This window comes from Orycteropus afer, unplaced genomic scaffold, assembly GCF_000298275.1.
Source record: "Orycteropus afer afer isolate SDZICR_OR568_19922 unplaced genomic scaffold, OryAfe1.0 scaffold00108, whole genome shotgun sequence".
Classification (NCBI taxonomy): domain Eukaryota; kingdom Metazoa; phylum Chordata; class Mammalia; order Tubulidentata; family Orycteropodidae; genus Orycteropus; species Orycteropus afer.
The window spans coordinates 3,959,018-3,964,024 of NW_006921695.1; positions in this window are offsets into that span (position 1 = coordinate 3,959,018).

The window sequence follows — 5,007 nt, forward strand, 5'->3', positions numbered from 1 at the left end:
TCAAACCCACCAGCCACTCCTCGGAAGGAAGGTTGGGCAATCCTACTTCCGTAGTGATACTGACTTGGAAACCCAAGGAGGGGTTGCTATGAGTCGGGTTTGACTCGACGGCACACAACAACAACAACAACAGCAACATAGCATTATGTGAAGATCACATTTTAATACTAAATTACATGTAGGACAAAATAGAAAAAAAAAATGATTTGAGATTGTTTGGGTTGTATTAAAGAGATATGTTGCCATGAAGGTAAGGTAAGTAATTGATGTATCACTGTCTCAAACTACATTTCTGTTTTTATTTCTTTTGATGTCAAGGCCAGAGAAAACAGACTTAATCTTGACAGATTATATATACATATATATATAAAGGTATATATGTATATATATTGATTTTATAGTTATTTAAAAGTCAACTGACTATATGGGTGTGGCAGTACAGATTGAGCATCGTTGCGCCCTACCTCCCTGGCCAGTTTCGCAGGTCTTTCAATTGTCCATGCATGTTTTGCACACACTTTAGGCCATTGAAATTCTACTTGAAAGAATATGCAACTAGTTAACAAGTGAATGATTTCAACTCTCATAGAAATTTATGACTGTGTTTCCAAAAAAAAAAAATCATTCCAAGGAACAATAGTTCAAATTTACTTTGAATTTTCACATAAAATATTTAATATACTGAATATTAAAGTTATTTAATGGATATTGTTTATAAATAATATATTAAATGTGTAAAAATATATAAACCAAAACCAAACTCACTACCGTTGGGTCCATTTGTCTCATAGTGACCTCTCCTCAGGTTTCTGAGACAGTATCTCTACAGAAGAAGATGCCTAATCTTCTTTTCAAAGAGTGGCTTGTGGGTTTGAACAACTAGCCTTCTTGTTAACAGTCAGATGCATTAGGCACTATGCCACCAGATCTCCCATAAAAATATATAGTCAGGTAGAATATTTTTCAGCATTAAATTATCCATTCATTTTAGTATAGCTGTTTGTAGTAAATTATTGTTTGTAGACAATAGTCACCATTATTAAGTTGATAACATTAGAAAAAACAGTTTCATTAAGAAACTTGGCATTATCTTTCTTGTCTTTTACCTGACATCACAGGTTATAATGACTTTAGCATAGTCAGTGTTGTCATCTGGAATCAGATTTGTTAAAAAGGTCTTAAATATGCCCAATTTCTGCAAATTTTAGAAGACATTTATAATAATAGAACCTGGAACTAGATTTTGGATTTCATTCCATTCTACTTTTTCTACTAAGAAGTAAATTGAAATGGAACAAAAATTTTCATTGTTTTTCTTTTGTCTCACATTAGCATTACAGAAGAACATGACTATTGCTTGAACACATCTATACTTGGAAGGAGGTGGTCAATATCCATGTCATTTAAACTGTTCTGCAGGTAGTCAAACACATCATATCACTAGGTTAAAAAGCTACTTTATACAAACTGATTGAATTAATTGATGTATAAATATCTATCTAATTTGCACTTTACAGGCTTTTGGAAAAAAACAAACAAAAAAAAAAAAACCATACAACAAATCCCAGAATTATAAAAGAAAGCCCAAAGGCAATAATAAGAATCTGGATGGATATGATAATTTTTATAAAAGTACTTACATGTTCTCATTATACAAATATCTCTGTTTCTAAAATCAGCAAAGAGTGACTGGAAATTAGAAATGGAAAACAAATCAAACCCATACAAAAAATGATACTGAATTTTCACTAAAGCAAATGAAAACAGTTCCCTTATTCATTCCTTGATGTCTAGTCACTGGTTCAATTGCCCAGTCCATAAATGGATCTTACACAATACAAATTGAAAATGTCTAAAGGAAATTCATTTCAATGAATTCAAAACTGCATGTCTATTATTACAACCAAAGTCCAGAATGTTATGTTTTGGTCTTCACGGAGCTTCAGTTCTTAAAACTTGCATAGAGAAAGCAACCAAATGTTTCAGTAATTTAATCTGTTCAACTCATTTTGAATTGCACAGGGGATAATCAAGTCAGTGACCAATACTTGCCATAGTGAGGTTTTTCTCTTTCAATTTTAATCAGTTCTTGACATATTTTTAAAAATCAGAACTGGGTACACACGTTTCATGTGGAGACCAAAAGTCACTGAAAGTTACAAAGCAAATGGATCATGATATTTTCTGTGGAATAATGCTATTTAACCATTACCTGGCCTATGGATAAGACATTAAAATCAGATACTTCCAGAAGATGAGAAGAATTCTCAAACTTCCCATGCTTGCAGTTGAGATTCTATGAGTGGAACATCAATAAATTGGCATTTTTATTCATCTTTAGGAAAGAGGTTTACAAAGAGTAGGAAAGGACCATAGTTCCCACTGTTGTTGTTGTTAGGTGCCGTTGAGTTGTTTCTGACTCATAGTGACCCCTTGCAAAGCAGAATGAAACACTACCTGATCCAACACCAGCTCCATGATCCCTGCAGTACTTGAGCCCATCATCACAGCCACCATGTCAATCCATCTTGTTGAGGACCTTCCCCTCTTTCGTTGACCCTCCACCCTACCAAGCATGACATCCTTCTCCAGGGAATGGTCCCTTCTGACAACATGACAAAAGTAGGTGAGACAAAGTCTGTCCATTGTCACTTCCAAGGAGCATCTTGGCTGCACCTCCTTCAGGACAGATCTGTTAATTCTTTTAACAGTCCATGGTACTTTCAGCATTCTTCACCAGCACCACAACTCAAATGCATCAACTCTTCTTTGGTCTCCTTATTCATTGTCCAGCTCTCACATACATACGAGGTGGTTAGAAATATCATGACTTGTGTCAGGTGCACCTTAGTCCTCAAGGAGACATCCTTGCTCCTCAGCACTTGAAACAGTTCCTTCGTGGTTGACCTTCCCAGTGCTACATCTAATGTCTTGACTGCTGCCTCCATTGGCATTGATTGTAGAACCAAGCAATGTGAATTCTTTGACAACCTCAGTCTTCTCTCCACTTATTGTGATGCTGCTCATTGGACCAGTTGTGAGGATTTTTGCTTTCTTTATATTGAGACATAATCCATACTGCAGACTGTATTCTTCAACCTTCATCAGTAAGTGCCTCAAGTCATCCTCACTTTCAGCAAACAAAGTTGTATCATCTGCATATCTCAGGTTGTTAATGATTCTTCCTCCAACCCTGATGCCATGTTTTAATTCATATAGTCCAGCTTCTGGGATTATTTGCTCAGCATATAGATTGAATAAGGATGGGGAAAAGATACAACCCTAACACTATCCCTTCTTGATTTTAAACTATGTAGTGTCCCCTTGTTCTGTTTGAATGACCAGTCAAGGTACAGGTTCCTCATGAGTACAATCAAGTGTTTAGGAATTCCCATTCTTCTCAATGTTATCCATAATTTGTCATGATCCACACAATCAAATGCCTTTGCATAGTCAATAAAACACAAGTAAACATCTTTCTGCTATTTTTTTGCCTTGAGCCAAGATCCATCTGACAGCAGCTATGATATCCCTTGTTCCACTTCCTCTTGTGAATCCAGCTTGCACATCTGAAAGTTCTCTGTCAATATACTGTTGCAAATGTTTTTGAATTATCTTCAGTAAGATCTTACTTGCATGCAATATTAATGTTATTGTACTATAATTTCCACATTCTGTGGGATCACCTTTCTTTGGAGTGGGTACAAGTATGAATCTCTTCCAGTCAGTTGGCCAGGTAGCTGTCTTCCAAATTTCTTGACAAAACAGAGTGAGTGTCTCCAATGGGGCATCCATTTATTGAAATATCTCAATGAGTGTTCTGTCAATTCCCAGAGCCTTGTTCTTTGCCAATTCTTTCATTGCAGCTTTGACTTCCTCCTTCAGTACTATTGGTTCTAGATCATATACCACCTCCTGTAATGGATGAAGATTGACCAGTTCTTTTTGGAAAAGTGACTTTGTGTATTCCTGCCATCTTCTCTTGATGTTTCCTGCATCATTCAATATTTTTCCCATAGAATCTCTCAATATTGCAACTCAAAGCTTAATTTTTTCTTCAATTCTTTCAGCTTGAGAAATGCTGAGTGTGTTCTTCCCTTTTCATTTTCAAACTCCAGGTCTTTGCACATTTCATTTTGGTAATTGGTTTTGTCTGCTCGAGCTGCTCTTTGAAATCTTCTGTTCAGCTCCTATATCTTGTCATTTCTTCCATTGGCTTTAGCTACTCTCCTTCCTCCATTTTGGCCTTCCATCCTCCATTTTGGCCTTCTCTTCTTTTCTCCTCTTTTTAATGATCTCTTGCTTTCTTCATGGATAATAATCTTGATATCCTCTCACAATTCTTCTGGTTTTCGGTCATTGCTGATCAATGCATCAAATCTATTCTTTAGATGATCTCTAAATTCAGGAGGGGTATATTCTAAATCATATTTTGGCTCTCTTGAACTTGTTTTCATTGTCTTTCACTTCAAGTTGAACTTGCATATGATCAGTTGATGGTCTGTTCCACAATCAGCTCCTGGCCTGATTTTGGCTGAAGATATTGAGCTTTTCACTGCCTCTTGCCCCATATGTAGTCAATCTGATACCTGTGTGTTCCATCTGGTGAAGTGCACGTGTGAGCCACCGTTTGTTTTGTTGAAAAAAGGTGTTTTCAATGAATTAGTCATTAATCTTGAAAAATTCTACCATGCGAGTTCAAGCATTATTTCTATCACCAAGGCCATATTTTACAACTACCAGTGATTCTTCTTTGTTTCCAACTTTTGCATTCCAGTCACCAGTGATAATTAACACATCCTGATTGCATGCTCCGTCAATTTCAGACTGCAGAAGTTGATAAAAATCTTCAATTTCCTCATCTTTGGCTTTCGTTGTTGGTGCATAAATTTGAATAATTATAGTATTAATGGGTCTTCCTTGTAGGCATATGGATATTATCCTATCACTGATGGCATTGTACTTCAGGACAGATCTTGAAACATCCTTTGTGATGATGAATGCCAC